The sequence below is a fragment of the Schistocerca piceifrons genome, unplaced genomic scaffold (genome assembly GCF_021461385.2).
Source record: "Schistocerca piceifrons isolate TAMUIC-IGC-003096 unplaced genomic scaffold, iqSchPice1.1 HiC_scaffold_541, whole genome shotgun sequence".
Lineage (NCBI taxonomy): Eukaryota > Metazoa > Arthropoda > Insecta > Orthoptera > Acrididae > Schistocerca > Schistocerca piceifrons.
In genome coordinates this window covers 41,989-64,508 of record NW_025728779.1, presented here as the reverse complement: position 1 = coordinate 64,508, position 22,520 = coordinate 41,989, and the positions used below count along the sequence as shown (strand labels likewise).

The following is a 22,520-nucleotide window of genomic DNA, read 5'->3' as shown; positions in this document are numbered from 1 at the left end:
TAGCGACGCAAAAATTAAAAAATGAGATAGAGCCAACAGCACCCGGTGTTCCCAGGCGGTCACCCATCCAAGTACTAACCGGGCCCGATGTTGCTTAACTTCGGTGATCGGACGAGAACCGGTGTATTCAACATGGTATGGCCGTTGGCGTCCTTATAATGTGGCCGCACGGCAGAGGAAGCCTTCGCCCCTTCTCCCAACACACGCAATCGCCGTTTTCCGTGGCACATTTGACGCAAAGCACGTCCTTCCACCGCCACGTGGGTGACACGCACAACACAGGCTGCTCGTTGCGCCGCCTGTCATTTCTTGTTATCCGGCGCAGGGCCGGGCGTCGGGCGGGGGGAGGGGGGGCCTGCGCGGGGTGTGGCAGTGTCCTGCTGGACCGGCGGAAGCTTTCTCACCTGGCTGACACGCGCCGCGCTTCCAGAAATTTGCGTAATTTGCGCGTTGCATCCTCGCCTGTCGTGTCCCCTCCCCTTCCCTTCCGTCCCGACTTTGCTCGACTGCCGCTCGCTGCCGCTCGGGTCGCGCTCCATATGACCGCACAAGCACGACAAACATCTGCGAGATGGGCGCGGGCCGAACCGGCGTGTCCGAGACGCCGTGTGCGGCCGTTCGGAGCTACTAGAGTAGAGCAGCGCTGCGCTGGAAAGGTGCGAAAACACGGACAGAGGACACAGGAGGTTCAACAAAGCATCCATCTCCTCTAGAGGCGAAAGATAAATTTTTGTTTACAAATTTGCAGATGTGCACTGCTACAAAACAATATGCCCGGACGTGTTTCACAACATTTCTGTCGTTTCATACTGTTTCGTTATTTGCAGACACACTTTGCTAATCTTCCTTGGCACACTCTTCTTCAAACGGAGTTCCTTAATATCGCATCTTACGATAGTTTAAAATCAGTATGGACGCATCTTCGTCACACAAGAAAGGTAGCATGAAAAGAGGGCTGGCAGGGGTAGCGACAAAAAAGCAAAAAATGAAGACAGCCAGAGTTCCCAGGCGGTCGCCGATCCGAATACTAACGTTGTTGCTTATCTTCGGTGATCGGACGAGAACGGCTGTTTTTTTTTTTTTTTTTTTTTAATTTATGTATTTAGTTAGTTTTTCGAATTTAGCGCCGCTACAAAACAGTTGGCTCTGACGCGTTTCAAGGACACATCTGTCGATTCGTAGTGTTTCGTTAATTCCAACGACTTCCTAGCACTCTTCCTCCGCGCATTCTTGCTCAAACTGAGTTCATTACTGCAATTTCGTGTCTTACGTTTAGTACAGTACTTTAAAATGCTTGTGGAAGCATCTTTGTCACACCTGAAAGTTAGTATGAAAAAGAGGGCTGGCAGGTGTAGCGACGCAAAAATTAAAAAATGAGATAGAGCCAACAGCACCCGGTGTTCCCAGGCGGTCACCCATCCAAGTACTAACCGGGCCCGATGTTGCTTAACTTCGGTGATCGGACGAGAACCGGTGTATTTTTTTTTTTTTTTTTTTTTTTTTTTTTTTTTTCTTTTCTTTTTTTTTTTTTTTTTTTTTTTTTTTTTTTTCTCTTTTCTTCTTATTTTTTTTTTCTTTTTTTTTTTTTTTTTTTTTTTTTTTTTTTTTTTTTTTTTTCTTTTTTTTTTTTATTTTTTTATTTGTTCTTTGTTTTATTTTTTTCTTTTTTTTATCTTTTTTTTTTTTTTTAAAACTGGAACCTCATCCTATTACTCAGTTACTCTCTTTCTGTAACTTTATCCATTTTATTACTTTTTCCAAAAATAGTCTTACGTATACTAGTTTACAGGCTGGCACATAACAAAGATAGACAAATGAATGGAGACTGGTTATATTTCACCAGCTAACACTAACTATATATCTAAACTTAATTTGATAAACCTGCGCGTAAGACGCAAATAAGGTCAGTGTGCGTATCATCAAAGCTCAATTGCGAGACTGAAAGACCATTGATACAAATAAAAGGGGCTCGGAATCATCTTACAGTTGTTTCGCATACGCATGATGCAATGCAGATGATAAAAAATTAGCAAAATATTCTTTGTGTTTATTACTATTTTTGATCTTACAATATTGGTCCCAAATATGAGTCAAAAAGGTGAGCCCATCGTGAATTTGCCGGTCAATAAGGGCGTAAACAGTATGGCCCAACAACCACACAGCAGTATTGTGTTTTGGCCGCGGGAAATATTTGAAATCAGGTACAATGACACTATCGACTGAGACGTGCGCCGGAGTAGTTCGCGTGATGAGAGCCACCATTATCTGGCAAGTCCTCCACACATCGGAAGCAGCTTGGCATTGCAGACGGTGTTCTCTGGTGTCAGGCATGCCACATCTGCTACAGTTGGGGGAGGCAAGAAGTTGAATATCGGCTAAACGCTGATTGGTAGGCAGTGTGTTGTTGACTAGTTTGTACCACAGCGCAGACACGTCGGACGGCAGAATACTGCTATTAACATTTGACCACACCTGCTTCCAGTTAACAGTAGGTAAGCGGACTTCCAATTTACTAGGGGGGGGTTGTCCCATCAATTCAATATAGAGTTGCCGTGCTGTCCTGTGTGGATTCGTGGCCGTGCGGAGGACGTAGCTTTTATTTAGAATATAGTCTCGTACAAAGGACATACGGTAAGGGATGTTGGCCACCGATACTGGGGCGCTTTCAGATTCTGGCCGATAGATTTCTAGCAGGGATGCTGTCGATCCATCGGGAAAGCCGGCCTGCATTTCAGCGGTGCGGTTGACGAGCAACGCTGCACATTTGCGACTGAAGTCTACTAGCCCGAGTCCTCCATGTGACGGGTCCAAGACACAAACTGCTGCTCGCACTTTAAAAATTTCGTGGCGCCAGAGTAGCCAGTATACTGCCTGAGATATAGCGCGTCCTATTTGTTTTGGCACGCTAAGCAACTGCGCCATATACCACGCCTTGGAGAGAATAAAGGAATTGATTAGTTTGACTTTCTGGTGCAAGTTAAGGTGTCGGGTTGCGTGGCATTTGCAGAGGCCCTTAATGGAGTTGAGAATTCTTCTCCAATTTCGTGCTTGCATATGCTGTGGGCACGCAGTTATGTCTAGACCCAATACTTGATGGTCTCTCACTATTCTGTACCATGGGCGGACAATATCGGTGGCTAGCAGACCCAGTGGAAGTAGAACAGTTTTATTAGTATTTATCGCTGCTCCAGACGCACTTTCATACTGATGAAGGGAGGCGCGTATCGAGTCTATGTCTGCTGTGTGGTCAATGAAAGCGCCTACGTCATCTGCGTATGCCACACATTTAAAGGAAGCATTGTGTATTTGTACACCTTTTGACGTCCTGCCTATTGTTCTGAGAAGCGGGTCTATGGCGATCACGAATAAGAACATTGACAGCGGACACCCTTGCCTGACAGAGCGGCAGATAGGTATCGGTTTAGTTTGCCATCCGTTTAATGTGACTATTGATCTTGCTCCCGTGAGAATATTTTCAATAATTTTGATAAATTCTCGGCCGAATCCCATTTTTGTCATGACCTGTAGCAAGTATTTGTGGCTTATGCGATCGAAAGCGTTCGCAAAGTCAATGGATAGAATAGCTGTCGATAATTTATGGACTGCCGTGTGAGCTACTATGTCTCGGTATAAGGACGCTGCGTGGAAAATATTGTGGTGTGTTACTCCGCACGTTTGGTAAGAGCTGATAGCTTTGTTCATGACTGGCTTCATCTTTGCTGCAAGGCACCTTGCAACGATTTTGTAGTCAGTATTGAGTAACGTGATGGGCCGGAAATCTTGGACGCGACATGTATGTTGCGTTTTTGGGACGAGCACAACTCGACCTTCCAGAAATTTTGCGGGAATATCGATGCCACGAATTACTTCATTTACTATGTCGGTGAGTTTTTGCCCAAAGATGTCCCAGTAGACCTGATAGAATTCGGTTGGCAGGCCATCAGGTCCCGGCGACTTTCCTTTAGAGCACGATTGTACAATAGGTTTTGTGTTCTGTACTGTCATCTCTGCTATCAACTGTTCTCGGTCCGCGTTCGTAATGTCAGTCTGCAGGTCGCATAACAAATTATTTAGCGCTACGTCGTCTGTCGCAACGTCTCGAAATAAGTCCGTGTAATGGGCTGTAATATGTTGGAGAATGTCTATTTTCCGCGTAAGGCGCTCGCCCGACGCAGTTGTTATCGATTCTACATGTTTACGCCTTGCCCGTGTTTTTTCACGCGCGAGATGATAGGACGACGGTTCTTCGTCGTCCAGAGCGCACAAGGCGCGACTTCGGACCAAAATTCCTTTTGCCTTTTCGTTATGTATACGGAGAATCTTTGCTTTAATACGATTTAAGCGAAGGCGGAGATTTTCATTTGGTCCGACGGGGGCGTTTAACGCGTCTTTGAGGCATTGTTGGTAAAATTCTGTTGTGCGCTGCGTCCAGAAGGCTACCTCCTGGCTATAACATTGAGCAATCATCCTAATTTGCGGCTTTGCGTAGAAAGTCCACCACTCTAGTGCTGAGCTGTAGTTTTTCTCTTTCTGCAGGCAAAGCTGCCATACAGATTGCATTTTCGAGCGGAAGTCTGCCGCGGCAAGATGTTTCGTATTAAGCTTCCACAACCTGGGAGTAGGTGTTTCATTTGTACGCTGTAGGTGAATGGCAGTAACATAACCGCAATGGTCGCTAAACGCGACAGGGATGATGTCTACGCTATTTAGGTTGTTTGCAATCTGTTGAGAGACGTATATGCGGTCTATCCTGCTTGCTCCACTATTGTATATGTGCGTGTACTGCGTTGTATGTGGGTGGAGGAGACGCCACGTGTCTCGCAGATCTTTGGCGGTCAACAGTTTCACTAATTCAGGACACATAGTGGCCGTAGGGTGCTGGTCGGATGAGTGTGTTACACAGTTAAAATCGCCACCGAGAATTATTGGACGTGTGGTATCAAACAAGGGAACTATCTCGTGATTGAAAAATGCTGCGCGCATTCGTCTATTATCTGTCCCTGAGGGGGCGTAAATATTGATAAATCTCATGCTTTGTATATTGCACGCAATTGCGCGTCCGCTTGGCAACGTTTGGACATTGTCTGGCTCTAGGGAATTTTTATATAAAATCGCGGTACCGCATTTTATATTATTGTTAATGTTATAAATAACATCATATCCATTTATGTTATTGAGGATGTTTGCGGTAACTTCCTGAAGGAATATTATGTCAAAACGACTGTAATGTACAAAATCGACTAGGGATAAAATTTTGTGCACTGCAGAAATCCCGTTTATATTTAAGGTAAGAATAGATAAATCTTTTATTTGCGTATGACAGGCAGGCATTGGAAGTGGAGAAAGAAACAGAGAAACATTAGCTACGGGAGACGGGTTATAAATGGAGATAATTCATTCTGCGAATGGTTTGTTTTGTATGTGACGAGTATTGCAACTAAATTTTCAAACGAGTTTATACTCAAACATCTTCGGACCAAACAGTACTGCGTTGTTGATCTGAGCGGGGAGGATCATTGTTGGTTTCCATCGGTACGTGCGTATGTGGCGAATCGATTTGCATGGCATGGACGGCACGAATGTCGTCCGTCGGGACGTGGGCTGTGTGCCGAGCACGACATTCGTGCATTTCCTCTGCCTTTCTTTTAATTGGCGCTGATAATACAGCCTCAGTTGCGAGCGGTTGTACGCTGATTTCTTTCTCTTGCTTATTTAGAAATTCCCTTAGATGTCGAACAGTTGCGTCGCGCCGGCGATCTGCTTCTGTTTCATGCGACGCAACAGGGGCGACAGTCACAGGGCATTGTTGATCGGATTTAGAACTTACATCCGAAATTCCGTTTCCACGTCCGCGTCGATGTTTCCTTTTCGAAGATTTATTCGGTGAATGGCTCACCGATCTCCTACTCGGGGATGGACTGGGGTCTTTACGTGAAACACGCTTTTCTGAGGGGACAGCAGCAGGGCTGCGTCCACTCTCTGAATTTTGCGTGTTGGTCGGAAAAATATCTGATTCAGTATCGTCACTTTTTGGCGGCTCTGGGTGAACGTCAGCCACAACCGTAACGTTTGTCACATTATTGCGGAGAGAATTTTCTGGAATGACGGCTTTTTCATCAATTTCTGTTATGTCCATGACATTGTCCGTGTTCGCCGGGGTCGCAGCCGATTCGCACGCAGCCTCTGTCACAGGGAGTGACGAGGGTCGAATCGGAGCAACACCCAACGCTACAGACGCATACGAAATTTTCTGCGTTTGTGCGCTATCACCGCCGAGCGGGAGCTGCACAGGGCGACGTCTGTTCGGACAATTTTGTCGAAAATGATCTGTTGCATTGCAGTACGAGCACGTCTGTGGCTGTCCATTGTATGATATAAAAGCCCTGTAACCGCCTATGACAAGAAAGGACGGGATGTGCTGTTTCAGTTCAATAAGAACACTTCTTACTCCGTTGTAAACTTGTAGTCGGAAACCACTACCCCATTTCTCATTCGTCACTGAAAGCACATTCCCATACGGCATGAGACCACGAGCGATCATTTGCGTAGGTATTTCAAAGGGAAGATTGAAAATACGAACTTGACGAATACCGTAACCCGCGTGGCACACGGTCACGTCGCAAACGCTTCCGTCACGATATTTAAACTTGCGTTTTCCACCGTTTTCCTGCACGATCTTTTCGCACATTTCCGGATCATTGAATTTCATAAACAGGGTTCCGGTAATAAAGTCCCACTGGACTCCGTACGTTTCGGTGTCGGTAAGACCGAGTTCGTCAATAATCCAGTCGTGAGCCTCGTATGCCGTAGGGCGTACAGCTTCCTTGTCGAAAATAACGTTCAATGTGTTCGATCTGTTTACGTTTTCCATTTTCAAACCGTTACTCAACAACTACGCAAAAAAACGCGCAAAAATGAGAAACTCGACAGCGGAACGCAACGCGGCGATGCCAACAGAGCGGCCGCTAGCCGTGCACTGACGAGCTATCAGAGGGCGGCTGAGCAAGATAACTGACAGTCGTAATTGAAACAGCATCTCTGGGCACAGACGTAGTATACACGGCTGCCGATTGCTTAACTTCGGTGATCGGACGAGAACCGGTGTATTCAACATGGTATGGCCGTTGGCGTCCTTATAATGTGGCCGCACGGCAGAGGAAGCCTTCGCCCCTTCTCCCAACACACGCAATCGCCGTTTTCCGTGGCACATTTGACGCAAAGCACGTCCTTCCACCGCCACGTGGGTGACACGCACAACACAGGCTGCTCGTTGCGCCGCCTGTCATTTCTTGTTATCCGGCGCAGGGCCGGGCGTCGGGCGGGGGGGGGGGGGGGGGGCTGCGCGGGGTGTGGCAGTGTCCTGCTGGACCGGCGGAAGCTTTCTCACCTGGCTGACACGCGCCGCGCTTCCAGAAATTTGCGTAATTTGCGCGTTGCATCCTCGCCTGTCGTGTCCCCTCCCCTTCCCTTCCGTCCCGACTTTGCTCGACTGCCGCTCGCTGCCGCTCGGGTCGCGCTCCATATGACCGCACAAGCACGACAAACATCTGCGAGATGGGCGCGGGCCGAACCGGCGTGTCCGAGACGCCGTGTGCGGCCGTTCGGAGCTACTAGAGTAGAGCAGCGCTGCGCTGGAAAGGTGCGAAAACACGGACAGAGGACACAGGAGGTTCAACAAAGCATCCATCTCCTCTAGAGGCGAAAGATAAATTTTTGTTTACAAATTTGCAGATGTGCACTGCTACAAAACAATATGCCCGGACGTGTTTCACAACATTTCTGTCGTTTCATACTGTTTCGTTATTTGCAGACACACTTTGCTAATCTTCCTTGGCACACTCTTCTTCAAACGGAGTTCCTTAATATCGCATCTTACGATAGTTTAAAATCAGTATGGACGCATCTTCGTCACACAAGAAAGGTAGCATGAAAAGAGGGCTGGCAGGGGTAGCGACAAAAAAGCAAAAAATGAAGACAGCCAGAGTTCCCAGGCGGTCGCCGATCCGAATACTAACGTTGTTGCTTATCTTCGGTGATCGGACGAGAACGGCTGTTTTTTTTTTTTTTTTTTTTTAATTTATGTATTTAGTTAGTTTTTCGAATTTAGCGCCGCTACAAAACAGTTGGCTCTGACGCGTTTCAAGGACACATCTGTCGATTCGTAGTGTTTCGTTAATTCCAACGACTTCCTAGCACTCTTCCTCCGCGCATTCTTGCTCAAACTGAGTTCATTACTGCAATTTCGTGTCTTACGTTTAGTACAGTACTTTAAAATGCTTGTGGAAGCATCTTTGTCACACCTGAAAGTTAGTATGAAAAAGAGGGCTGGCAGGTGTAGCGACGCAAAAATTAAAAAATGAGATAGAGCCAACAGCACCCGGTGTTCCCAGGCGGTCACCCATCCAAGTACTAACCGGGCCCGATGTTGCTTAACTTCGGTGATCGGACGAGAACCGGTGTATTCAACATGGTATGGCCGTTGGCGTCCTTATAATGTGGCCGCACGGCAGAGGAAGCCTTCGCCCCTTCTCCCAACACACGCAATCGCCGTTTTCCGTGGCACATTTGACGCAAAGCACGTCCTTCCACCGCCACGTGGGTGACACGCACAACACAGGCTGCTCGTTGCGCCGCCTGTCATTTCTTGTTATCCGGCGCAGGGCCGGGCGTCGGGCGGGGGGAGGGGGGGCCTGCGCGGGGTGTGGCAGTGTCCTGCTGGACCGGCGGAAGCTTTCTCACCTGGCTGACACGCGCCGCGCTTCCAGAAATTTGCGTAATTTGCGCGTTGCATCCTCGCCTGTCGTGTCCCCTCCCCTTCCCTTCCGTCCCGACTTTGCTCGACTGCCGCTCGCTGCCGCTCGGGTCGCGCTCCATATGACCGCACAAGCACGACAAACATCTGCGAGATGGGCGCGGGCCGAACCGGCGTGTCCGAGACGCCGTGTGCGGCCGTTCGGAGCTACTAGAGTAGAGCAGCGCTGCGCTGGAAAGGTGCGAAAACACGGACAGAGGACACAGGAGGTTCAACAAAGCATCCATCTCCTCTAGAGGCGAAAGATAAATTTTTGTTTACAAATTTGCAGATGTGCACTGCTACAAAACAATATGCCCGGACGTGTTTCACAACATTTCTGTCGTTTCATACTGTTTCGTTATTTGCAGACACACTTTGCTAATCTTCCTTGGCACACTCTTCTTCAAACGGAGTTCCTTAATATCGCATCTTACGATAGTTTAAAATCAGTATGGACGCATCTTCGTCACACAAGAAAGGTAGCATGAAAAGAGGGCTGGCAGGGGTAGCGACAAAAAAGCAAAAAATGAAGACAGCCAGAGTTCCCAGGCGGTCGCCGATCCGAATACTAACGTTGTTGCTTATCTTCGGTGATCGGACGAGAACGGCTGTTTTTTTTTTTTTTTTTTTTTAATTTATGTATTTAGTTAGTTTTTCGAATTTAGCGCCGCTACAAAACAGTTGGCTCTGACGCGTTTCAAGGACACATCTGTCGATTCGTAGTGTTTCGTTAATTCCAACGACTTCCTAGCACTCTTCCTCCGCGCATTCTTGCTCAAACTGAGTTCATTACTGCAATTTCGTGTCTTACGTTTAGTACAGTACTTTAAAATGCTTGTGGAAGCATCTTTGTCACACCTGAAAGTTAGTATGAAAAAGAGGGCTGGCAGGTGTAGCGACGCAAAAATTAAAAAATGAGATAGAGCCAACAGCACCCGGTGTTCCCAGGCGGTCACCCATCCAAGTACTAACCGGGCCCGATGTTGCTTAACTTCGGTGATCGGACGAGAACCGGTGTATTCAACATGGTATGGCCGTTGGCGTCCTTATAATGTGGCCGCACGGCAGAGGAAGCCTTCGCCCCTTCTCCCAACACACGCAATCGCCGTTTTCCGTGGCACATTTGACGCAAAGCACGTCCTTCCACCGCCACGTGGGTGACACGCACAACACAGGCTGCTCGTTGCGCCGCCTGTCATTTCTTGTTATCCGGCGCAGGGCCGGGCGTCGGGCGGGGGGAGGGGGGGCCTGCGCGGGGTGTGGCAGTGTCCTGCTGGACCGGCGGAAGCTTTCTCACCTGGCTGACACGCGCCGCGCTTCCAGAAATTTGCGTAATTTGCGCGTTGCATCCTCGCCTGTCGTGTCCCCTCCCCTTCCCTTCCGTCCCGACTTTGCTCGACTGCCGCTCGCTGCCGCTCGGGTCGCGCTCCATATGACCGCACAAGCACGACAAACATCTGCGAGATGGGCGCGGGCCGAACCGGCGTGTCCGAGACGCCGTGTGCGGCCGTTCGGAGCTACTAGAGTAGAGCAGCGCTGCGCTGGAAAGGTGCGAAAACACGGACAGAGGACACAGGAGGTTCAACAAAGCATCCATCTCCTCTAGAGGCGAAAGATAAATTTTTGTTTACAAATTTGCAGATGTGCACTGCTACAAAACAATATGCCCGGACGTGTTTCACAACATTTCTGTCGTTTCATACTGTTTCGTTATTTGCAGACACACTTTGCTAATCTTCCTTGGCACACTCTTCTTCAAACGGAGTTCCTTAATATCGCATCTTACGATAGTTTAAAATCAGTATGGACGCATCTTCGTCACACAAGAAAGGTAGCATGAAAAGAGGGCTGGCAGGGGTAGCGACAAAAAAGCAAAAAATGAAGACAGCCAGAGTTCCCAGGCGGTCGCCGATCCGAATACTAACGTTGTTGCTTATCTTCGGTGATCGGACGAGAACGGCTGTTTTTTTTTTTTTTTTTTTTTAATTTATGTATTTAGTTAGTTTTTCGAATTTAGCGCCGCTACAAAACAGTTGGCTCTGACGCGTTTCAAGGACACATCTGTCGATTCGTAGTGTTTCGTTAATTCCAACGACTTCCTAGCACTCTTCCTCCGCGCATTCTTGCTCAAACTGAGTTCATTACTGCAATTTCGTGTCTTACGTTTAGTACAGTACTTTAAAATGCTTGTGGAAGCATCTTTGTCACACCTGAAAGTTAGTATGAAAAAGAGGGCTGGCAGGTGTAGCGACGCAAAAATTAAAAAATGAGATAGAGCCAACAGCACCCGGTGTTCCCAGGCGGTCACCCATCCAAGTACTAACCGGGCCCGATGTTGCTTAACTTCGGTGATCGGACGAGAACCGGTGTATTTTTTTTTTTTTTCTTTTCTTTTTTTTTTTTTTTTTTTTTTTTTTTTTTTTTCTCTTTTCTTCTTATTTTTTTTTTCTTTTTTTTTTTTTTTTTTTTTTTTTTTTTTTTTTTTTTTTTTTTTTCTTTTTTTTTTTTATTTTTTTATTTGTTCTTTGTTTTATTTTTTTCTTTTTTTTATCTTTTTTTTTTTTTTTTTAAAACTGGAACCTCATCCTATTACTCAGTTACTCTCTTTCTGTAACTTTATCCATTTTATTACTTTTTCCAAAAATAGTCTTACGTATACTAGTTTACAGGCTGGCACATAACAAAGATAGACAAATGAATGGAGACTGGTTATATTTCACCAGCTAACACTAACTATATATCTAAACTTAATTTGATAAACCTGCGCGTAAGACGCAAATAAGGTCAGTGTGCGTATCATCAAAGCTCAATTGCGAGACTGAAAGACCATTGATACAAATAAAAGGGGCTCGGAATCATCTTACAGTTGTTTCGCATACGCATGATGCAATGCAGATGATAAAAAATTAGCAAAATATTCTTTGTGTTTATTACTATTTTTGATCTTACAATATTGGTCCCAAATATGAGTCAAAAAGGTGAGCCCATCGTGAATTTGCCGGTCAATAAGGGCGTAAACAGTATGGCCCAACAACCACACAGCAGTATTGTGTTTTGGCCGCGGGAAATATTTGAAATCAGGTACAATGACACTATCGACTGAGACGTGCGCCGGAGTAGTTCGCGTGATGAGAGCCACCATTATCTGGCAAGTCCTCCACACATCGGAAGCAGCTTGGCATTGCAGACGGTGTTCTCTGGTGTCAGGCATGCCACATCTGCTACAGTTGGGGGAGGCAAGAAGTTGAATATCGGCTAAACGCTGATTGGTAGGCAGTGTGTTGTTGACTAGTTTGTACCACAGCGCAGACACGTCGGACGGCAGAATACTGCTATTAACATTTGACCACACCTGCTTCCAGTTAACAGTAGGTAAGCGGACTTCCAATTTACTAGGGGGGGGTTGTCCCATCAATTCAATATAGAGTTGCCGTGCTGTCCTGTGTGGATTCGTGGCCGTGCGGAGGACGTAGCTTTTATTTAGAATATAGTCTCGTACAAAGGACATACGGTAAGGGATGTTGGCCACCGATACTGGGGCGCTTTCAGATTCTGGCCGATAGATTTCTAGCAGGGATGCTGTCGATCCATCGGGAAAGCCGGCCTGCATTTCAGCGGTGCGGTTGACGAGCAACGCTGCACATTTGCGACTGAAGTCTACTAGCCCGAGTCCTCCATGTGACGGGTCCAAGACACAAACTGCTGCTCGCACTTTAAAAATTTCGTGGCGCCAGAGTAGCCAGTATACTGCCTGAGATATAGCGCGTCCTATTTGTTTTGGCACGCTAAGCAACTGCGCCATATACCACGCCTTGGAGAGAATAAAGGAATTGATTAGTTTGACTTTCTGGTGCAAGTTAAGGTGTCGGGTTGCGTGGCATTTGCAGAGGCCCTTAATGGAGTTGAGAATTCTTCTCCAATTTCGTGCTTGCATATGCTGTGGGCACGCAGTTATGTCTAGACCCAATACTTGATGGTCTCTCACTATTCTGTACCATGGGCGGACAATATCGGTGGCTAGCAGACCCAGTGGAAGTAGAACAGTTTTATTAGTATTTATCGCTGCTCCAGACGCACTTTCATACTGATGAAGGGAGGCGCGTATCGAGTCTATGTCTGCTGTGTGGTCAATGAAAGCGCCTACGTCATCTGCGTATGCCACACATTTAAAGGAAGCATTGTGTATTTGTACACCTTTTGACGTCCTGCCTATTGTTCTGAGAAGCGGGTCTATGGCGATCACGAATAAGAACATTGACAGCGGACACCCTTGCCTGACAGAGCGGCAGATAGGTATCGGTTTAGTTTGCCATCCGTTTAATGTGACTATTGATCTTGCTCCCGTGAGAATATTTTCAATAATTTTGATAAATTCTCGGCCGAATCCCATTTTTGTCATGACCTGTAGCAAGTATTTGTGGCTTATGCGATCGAAAGCGTTCGCAAAGTCAATGGATAGAATAGCTGTCGATAATTTATGGACTGCCGTGTGAGCTACTATGTCTCGGTATAAGGACGCTGCGTGGAAAATATTGTGGTGTGTTACTCCGCACGTTTGGTAAGAGCTGATAGCTTTGTTCATGACTGGCTTCATCTTTGCTGCAAGGCACCTTGCAACGATTTTGTAGTCAGTATTGAGTAACGTGATGGGCCGGAAATCTTGGACGCGACATGTATGTTGCGTTTTTGGGACGAGCACAACTCGACCTTCCAGAAATTTTGCGGGAATATCGATGCCACGAATTACTTCATTTACTATGTCGGTGAGTTTTTGCCCAAAGATGTCCCAGTAGACCTGATAGAATTCGGTTGGCAGGCCATCAGGTCCCGGCGACTTTCCTTTAGAGCACGATTGTACAATAGGTTTTGTGTTCTGTACTGTCATCTCTGCTATCAACTGTTCTCGGTCCGCGTTCGTAATGTCAGTCTGCAGGTCGCATAACAAATTATTTAGCGCTACGTCGTCTGTCGCAACGTCTCGAAATAAGTCCGTGTAATGGGCTGTAATATGTTGGAGAATGTCTATTTTCCGCGTAAGGCGCTCGCCCGACGCAGTTGTTATCGATTCTACATGTTTACGCCTTGCCCGTGTTTTTTCACGCGCGAGATGATAGGACGACGGTTCTTCGTCGTCCAGAGCGCACAAGGCGCGACTTCGGACCAAAATTCCTTTTGCCTTTTCGTTATGTATACGGAGAATCTTTGCTTTAATACGATTTAAGCGAAGGCGGAGATTTTCATTTGGTCCGACGGGGGCGTTTAACGCGTCTTTGAGGCATTGTTGGTAAAATTCTGTTGTGCGCTGCGTCCAGAAGGCTACCTCCTGGCTATAACATTGAGCAATCATCCTAATTTGCGGCTTTGCGTAGAAAGTCCACCACTCTAGTGCTGAGCTGTAGTTTTTCTCTTTCTGCAGGCAAAGCTGCCATACAGATTGCATTTTCGAGCGGAAGTCTGCCGCGGCAAGATGTTTCGTATTAAGCTTCCACAACCTGGGAGTAGGTGTTTCATTTGTACGCTGTAGGTGAATGGCAGTAACATAACCGCAATGGTCGCTAAACGCGACAGGGATGATGTCTACGCTATTTAGGTTGTTTGCAATCTGTTGAGAGACGTATATGCGGTCTATCCTGCTTGCTCCACTATTGTATATGTGCGTGTACTGCGTTGTATGTGGGTGGAGGAGACGCCACGTGTCTCGCAGATCTTTGGCGGTCAACAGTTTCACTAATTCAGGACACATAGTGGCCGTAGGGTGCTGGTCGGATGAGTGTGTTACACAGTTAAAATCGCCACCGAGAATTATTGGACGTGTGGTATCAAACAAGGGAACTATCTCGTGATTGAAAAATGCTGCGCGCATTCGTCTATTATCTGTCCCTGAGGGGGCGTAAATATTGATAAATCTCATGCTTTGTATATTGCACGCAATTGCGCGTCCGCTTGGCAACGTTTGGACATTGTCTGGCTCTAGGGAATTTTTATATAAAATCGCGGTACCGCATTTTATATTATTGTTAATGTTATAAATAACATCATATCCATTTATGTTATTGAGGATGTTTGCGGTAACTTCCTGAAGGAATATTATGTCAAAACGACTGTAATGTACAAAATCGACTAGGGATAAAATTTTGTGCACTGCAGAAATCCCGTTTATATTTAAGGTAAGAATAGATAAATCTTTTATTTGCGTATGACAGGCAGGCATTGGAAGTGGAGAAAGAAACAGAGAAACATTAGCTACGGGAGACGGGTTATAAATGGAGATAATTCATTCTGCGAATGGTTTGTTTTGTATGTGACGAGTATTGCAACTAAATTTTCAAACGAGTTTATACTCAAACATCTTCGGACCAAACAGTACTGCGTTGTTGATCTGAGCGGGGAGGATCATTGTTGGTTTCCATCGGTACGTGCGTATGTGGCGAATCGATTTGCATGGCATGGACGGCACGAATGTCGTCCGTCGGGACGTGGGCTGTGTGCCGAGCACGACATTCGTGCATTTCCTCTGCCTTTCTTTTAATTGGCGCTGATAATACAGCCTCAGTTGCGAGCGGTTGTACGCTGATTTCTTTCTCTTGCTTATTTAGAAATTCCCTTAGATGTCGAACAGTTGCGTCGCGCCGGCGATCTGCTTCTGTTTCATGCGACGCAACAGGGGCGACAGTCACAGGGCATTGTTGATCGGATTTAGAACTTACATCCGAAATTCCGTTTCCACGTCCGCGTCGATGTTTCCTTTTCGAAGATTTATTCGGTGAATGGCTCACCGATCTCCTACTCGGGGATGGACTGGGGTCTTTACGTGAAACACGCTTTTCTGAGGGGACAGCAGCAGGGCTGCGTCCACTCTCTGAATTTTGCGTGTTGGTCGGAAAAATATCTGATTCAGTATCGTCACTTTTTGGCGGCTCTGGGTGAACGTCAGCCACAACCGTAACGTTTGTCACATTATTGCGGAGAGAATTTTCTGGAATGACGGCTTTTTCATCAATTTCTGTTATGTCCATGACATTGTCCGTGTTCGCCGGGGTCGCAGCCGATTCGCACGCAGCCTCTGTCACAGGGAGTGACGAGGGTCGAATCGGAGCAACACCCAACGCTACAGACGCATACGAAATTTTCTGCGTTTGTGCGCTATCACCGCCGAGCGGGAGCTGCACAGGGCGACGTCTGTTCGGACAATTTTGTCGAAAATGATCTGTTGCATTGCAGTACGAGCACGTCTGTGGCTGTCCATTGTATGATATAAAAGCCCTGTAACCGCCTATGACAAGAAAGGACGGGATGTGCTGTTTCAGTTCAATAAGAACACTTCTTACTCCGTTGTAAACTTGTAGTCGGAAACCACTACCCCATTTCTCATTCGTCACTGAAAGCACATTCCCATACGGCATGAGACCACGAGCGATCATTTGCGTAGGTATTTCAAAGGGAAGATTGAAAATACGAACTTGACGAATACCGTAACCCGCGTGGCACACGGTCACGTCGCAAACGCTTCCGTCACGATATTTAAACTTGCGTTTTCCACCGTTTTCCTGCACGATCTTTTCGCACATTTCCGGATCATTGAATTTCATAAACAGGGTTCCGGTAATAAAGTCCCACTGGACTCCGTACGTTTCGGTGTCGGTAAGACCGAGTTCGTCAATAATCCAGTCGTGAGCCTCGTATGCCGTAGGGCGTACAGCTTCCTTGTCGAAAATAACGTTCAATGTGTTCGATCTGTTTACGTTTTCCATTTTCAAACCGTTACTCAACAACTACGCAAAAAAAACGCGCAAAAATGAGAAACTCGACAGCGGAACGCAACGCGGCGATGCCAACAGAGCGGCCGCTAGCCGTGCACTGACGAGCTATCAGAGGGCGGCTGAGCAAGATAACTGACAGTCGTAATTGAAACAGCATCTCTGGGCACAGACGTAGTATACACGGCTGCCGATTGCTTAACTTCGGTGATCGGACGAGAACCGGTGTATTCAACATGGTATGGCCGTTGGCGTCCTTATAATGTGGCCGCACGGCAGAGGAAGCCTTCGCCCCTTCTCCCAACACACGCAATCGCCGTTTTCCGTGGCACATTTGACGCAAAGCACGTCCTTCCACCGCCACGTGGGTGACACGCACAACACAGCTGCTCGTTGCGCCGCCTGTCATTTCTTGTTATCCGGCACAGGGCCGGGCGTCGGGCGGGGGGGGGGGGGGGCTGCGCGGGGTGTGGCAGTGTCCTGCTGGACCGGCGGAAGCTTTCTCACCTGGCTGACACGCGCCGCGCTTCCAGAAATTTGCGTAATTTGCGCGTTGCATCCTCGCCTGTCGTGTCCCCTCCCCTTCCCTTCCGTCCCGACTTGTCCAGACTTTGCTCGACTGCCGCTCGCTGCCGCTCGGGTCGCGCTCCATATGACCGCACAAGCACGACAAACATCTGCGAGATGGGCGCGGGCCGAACCGGCGTGTCCGAGACGCCGTGTGCGGCCGTTCGGAGCTACTAGAGTAGAGCAGCGCTGCGCTGGAAAGGTGCGAAAACACGGACAGAGGACACAGGAGGTTCAACAAAGCATCCATCTCCTCTAGAGGCGAAAGATAAATTTTTGTTTACAAATTTGCAGATGTGCACTGCTACAAAACAATATGCCCGGACGTGTTTCACAACATTTCTGTCGTTTCATACTGTTTCGTTATTTGCAGACACACTTTGCTAATCTTCCTTGGCACACTCTTCTTCAAACGGAGTTCCTTAATATCGCATCTTACGATAGTTTAAAATCAGTATGGACGCATCTTCGTCACACAAGAAAGGTAGCATGAAAAGAGGGCTGGCAGGGGTAGCGACAAAAAAGCAAAAAATGAAGACAGCCAGAGTTCCCAGGCGGTCGCCGATCCGAATACTAACGTTGTTGCTTATCTTCGGTGATCGGACGAGAACGGCTGTTTTTTTTATTTTTTTTATTTATGTATTTAGTTAGTTTTTCGAATTTAGCGCCGCTACAAAACAGTTGGCTCTGACGCGTTTCAAGGACACATCTGTCGATTCGTAGTGTTTCGTTAATTCCAACGACTTCCTAGCACTCTTCCTCCGCGCATTCTTGCTCAAACTGAGTTCATTACTGCAATTTCGTGTCTTACATTTAGTACAGTACTTTAAAATGCTTGTGGAAGCATCTTTGTCACACCTGAAAGTTAGTATGAAAAAGAGGGCTGGCAGGTGTAGCGACGCAAAAATTAAAAAATGAGATAGAGCCAACAGCACCCGGTGTTCCCAGGCGGTCACCCATCCAAGTACTAACCGGGCCCGATGTTGCTTAACTTCGGTGATCGGACGAGAACCGGTGTATTCAACATGGTATGGCCGTTGGCGTCCTTATAATGTGGCCGCACGGCAGAGGAAGCCTTCGCCCCTTCTCCCAACACACGCAATCGCCGTTTTCCGTGGCACATTTGACGCAAAGCACGTCCTTCCACCGCCACGTGGGTGACACGCACAACACAGCTGCTCGTTGCGCCGCCTGTCATTTCTTGTTATCCGGCACAGGGCCGGGCGTCGGGCGGGGGGGGGGGGGGGCTGCGCGGGGTGTGGCAGTGTCCTGCTGGACCGGCGGAAGCTTTCTCACCTGGCTGACACGCGCCGCGCTTCCAGAAATTTGCGTAATTTGCGCGTTGCATCCTCGCCTGTCGTGTCCCCTCCCCTTCCCTTCCGTCCCGACTTGTCCAGACTTTGCTCGACTGCCGCTCGCTGCCGCTCGGGTCGCGCTCCATATGACCGCACAAGCACGACAAACATCTGCGAGATGGGCGCGGGCCGAACCGGCGTGTCCGAGACGCCGTGTGCGGCCGTTCGGAGCTACTAGAGTAGAGCAGCGCTGCGCTGGAAAGGTGCGAAAACACGGACAGAGGACACAGGAGGTTCAACAAAGCATCCATCTCCTCTAGAGGCGAAAGATAAATTTTTGTTTACAAATTTGCAGATGTGCACTGCTACAAAACAATATGCCCGGACGTGTTTCACAACATTTCTGTCGTTTCATACTGTTTCGTTATTTGCAGACACACTTTGCTAATCTTCCTTGGCACACTCTTCTTCAAACGGAGTTCCTTAATATCGCATCTTACGATAGTTTAAAATCAGTATGGACGCATCTTCGTCACACAAGAAAGGTAGCATGAAAAGAGGGCTGGCAGGGGTAGCGACAAAAAAGCAAAAAATGAAGACAGCCAGAGTTCCCAGGCGGTCGCCGATCCGAATACTAACGTTGTTGCTTATCTTCGGTGATCGGACGAGAACGGCTGTTTTTTTTTTTTTTTTTTATTTATGTATTTAGTTAGTTTTTCGAATTTAGCGCCGCTACAAAACAGTTGGCTCTGACGCGTTTCAAGGACACATCTGTCGATTCGTAGTGTTTCGTTAATTCCAACGACTTCCTAGCACTCTTCCTCCGCGCATTCTTGCTCAAACTGAGTTCATTACTGCAATTTCGTGTCTTACATTTAGTACAGTACTTTAAAATGCTTGTGGAAGCATCTTTGTCACACCTGAAAGTTAGTATGAAAAAGAGGGCTGGCAGGTGTAGCGACGCAAAAATTAAAAAATGAGATAGAGCCAACAGCACCCGGTGTTCCCAGGCGGTCACCCATCCAAGTACTAACCGGGCCCGATGTTGCTTAACTTCGGTGATCGGACGAGAACCGGTGTATTCAACATGGTATGGCCGTTGGCGTCCTTATAATGTGGCCGCACGGCAGAGGAAGCCTTCGCCCCTTCTCCCAACACACGCAATCGCCGTTTTCCGTGGCACATTTGACGCAAAGCACGTCCTTCCACCGCCACGTGGGTGACACGCACAACACAGCTGCTCGTTGCGCCGCCTGTCATTTCTTGTTATCCGGCACAGGGCCGGGCGTCGGGCGGGGGGGGGGGGGGCTGCGCGGGGTGTGGCAGTGTCCTGCTGGACCGGCGGAAGCTTTCTCACCTGGCTGACACGCGCCGCGCTTCCAGAAATTTGCGTAATTTGCGCGTTGCATCCTCGCCTGTCGTGTCCCCTCCCCTTCCCTTCCGTCCCGACTTGTCCAGACTTTGCTCGACTGCCGCTCGCTGCCGCTCGGGTCGCGCTCCATATGACCGCACAAGCACGACAAACATCTGCGAGATGGGCGCGGGCCGAACCGGCGTGTCCGAGACGCCGTGTGCGGCCGTTCGGAGCTACTAGAGTAGAGCAGCGCTGCGCTGGAAAGGTGCGAAAACACGGACAGAGGACACAGGAGGTTCAACAAAGCATCCATCTCCTCTAGAGGCGAAAGATAAATTTTTGTTTACAAATTTGCAGATGTGCACTGCTACAAAACAATATGCCCGGACGTGTTTCACAACATTTCTGTCGTTTCATACTGTTTCGTTATTTGCAGACACACTTTGCTAATCTTCCTTGGCACACTCTTCTTCAAACGGAGTTCCTTAATATCGCATCTTACGATAGTTTAAAATCAGTATGGACGCATCTTCGTCACACAAGAAAGGTAGCATGAAAAGAGGGCTGGCAGGGGTAGCGACAAAAAAGCAAAAAATGAAGACAGCCAGAGTTCCCAGGCGGTCGCCGATCCGAATACTAACGTTGTTGCTTATCTTCGGTGATCGGACGAGAACGGCTGTTTTTTTTTTTTTTTTTTATTTATGTATTTAGTTAGTTTTTCGAATTTAGCGCCGCTACAAAACAGTTGGCTCTGACGCGTTTCAAGGACACATCTGTCGATTCGTAGTGTTTCGTTAATTCCAACGACTTCCTAGCACTCTTCCTCCGCGCATTCTTGCTCAAACTGAGTTCATTACTGCAATTTCGTGTCTTACATTTAGTACAGTACTTTAAAATGCTTGTGGAAGCATCTTTGTCACACCTGAAAGTTAGTATGAAAAAGAGGGCTGGCAGGTGTAGCGACGCAAAAATTAAAAAATGAGATAGAGCCAACAGCACCCGGTGTTCCCAGGCGGTCACCCATCCAAGTACTAACCGGGCCCGATGTTGCTTAACTTCGGTGATCGGACGAGAACTTTTTTTTTTTTTTCTTTTTTCTTTTTGTTTTTTTTTTTTTTTTTTTTTTTTTTTTTTTTTTTTTTTTTTTTTTTTTTTTTTTTTGATCGGACGAGAACCGGTGTATTTTTTTTTTTTTTTTTTTTTTTTTTAATGAAGACTAAAACTGGAACCTCATCCTATTACTCAGTTACTGTCTTCCTGTAACTTTGTCCATTTTATTACCTTTTCAAAAATAGTCTTACGTATACTTGTTTACAGACTGGCACATAACAAAGATAGACAAATGAATGGAGACTGGTTATATTTCACCAGCTAACACTAACTATATATCTAAACTTAATTTTCGTAAACCTGCGCGTAAGACGCAAATAAGGTCAGTGTGGGTATCATCAAAGCTCAATTGCGAGACTGAAAGACCATTTATACAAATAAAAGGGGCTCAGAATCATCTTACAGTTGTTTCGCATACGCATGATGCAATGCAGATGATAAGAAATTAGCAAAATATTCTTTGTGTTTATTACTATTTTTGATCTTGCAATATTGGTCCCAAATATGAGTCAAAAAAGTGAGCCCATCGTGTATTTGCCGGTCAATGAGGGCGTAAACAGTGTGGCCCAACAACCACACAGCAGTATTGTGTTTTGGCCGCGGGAAATATTTGAAATCAGGTACAATGACACTATCAACTGAGACGTGCGCCGGAGTAGTTCGCGTGATGAGAGCCACCATTATCTGGCAAGTCCTCCACGCATCGGAAACAGATTGGCATTGCAGGCGGTGTTCTCTGGTGTCAGGCATGCCACATCTGCTACAGTTGGGGGAGGCAAGAAGCTGAATATCGGCTAGACGCTGATTGGTGGGCAGTGTGTTGTTGACTAGTTTATACCATAACGCAGACACATCGGACGGCAGAATACTGCTATTAACATTTGACCACACCTGCTTCCAGTTAACAGTAGGTAAGCGGACTTTCAATTTACTAGGGCGGGGTTGTCCCATCAATTCAATATATAGTTGCCGTGCTGTCCTGTGTGGATTCGTGGCCGTGCGGAGGACGTAGCTTTTATTTAGAATATAGTCTCGTACAAAGGACATACGGTAAGGGATGTTGGCCACCGATACTGGGGCGCTTTCAGATTCTGGCCGATAAATTTCTAGCAGGGATGCTGTCGATCCATCGGGAAAGCCGGCCTGCATTTCAGCGGTGCGGTTGACGAGCAACGCTGCGCATTTGCGACTGAAGTCTACTAGCCCGAGTCCTCCATGTGACGGGTCCAAGACACAAACTGCTGCTCGCACTTTAAAAATTTCGTGGCGCCAGAGTAACCAATATACTGCCTGAGATATAGCGCGTCCTATTTGTTTTGGCACGCTAAGCAGCTGCGCCATATACCACGCCTTGGAGAGAATAAAGGAGTTGATTAGTTTGACTTTCTGGTGCAAGTTAAGGTGCCGGGTTGCGTGGCATTTGCAGAGGCCCTTAATGGAGTTGAGAATTCTTCTCCAATTTCGTGCTTGCATATGCTGTGGGCACGCAGTTATGTCTAGACCCAATACTTGATGGTCTCTCACTATTCTGTACCATGGGCGGACAATATCGGTGGCTAGCAGACCCAGTGGAAGTAGAACAGTTTTATTAGTATTTATCGCTGCTCCAGACGCACTTTCATACTGATGAAGGGAGGCGCGTA

At 47.3% G+C, this 22,520-nt stretch overlaps 5 non-coding genes across 5 annotated transcripts; all 5 read right to left on the bottom strand.

The window, feature by feature from the left end:
* Positions 1 to 30: 30 nt before the first annotated feature.
* LOC124757001 lies at positions 31 to 149 on the bottom strand. Its single transcript, XR_007012337.1, has one exon. It is a non-coding gene; the product is annotated as a 5S ribosomal RNA (ribosomal RNA).
* Positions 150 to 8,365: 8,216 nt separating this feature from the next.
* LOC124757000 lies at positions 8,366 to 8,484 on the bottom strand. The gene has a single exon (XR_007012336.1). It is a non-coding gene; the product is annotated as a 5S ribosomal RNA (ribosomal RNA).
* A 1,233-nt stretch (positions 8,485 to 9,717) lies between these two features.
* Positions 9,718 to 9,836, bottom strand: LOC124756999. Its single transcript, XR_007012335.1, has one exon. It is a non-coding gene; the product is annotated as a 5S ribosomal RNA (ribosomal RNA).
* An 8,205-nt stretch (positions 9,837 to 18,041) lies between these two features.
* LOC124756998 lies at positions 18,042 to 18,160 on the bottom strand. The gene has a single exon (XR_007012334.1). It is a non-coding gene; the product is annotated as a 5S ribosomal RNA (ribosomal RNA).
* Positions 18,161 to 19,398: 1,238 nt separating this feature from the next.
* Positions 19,399 to 19,517, bottom strand: LOC124756997. Its single transcript, XR_007012333.1, has one exon. It is a non-coding gene; the product is annotated as a 5S ribosomal RNA (ribosomal RNA).
* Between the last annotated feature and the right edge of the window lie 3,003 nt (positions 19,518 to 22,520).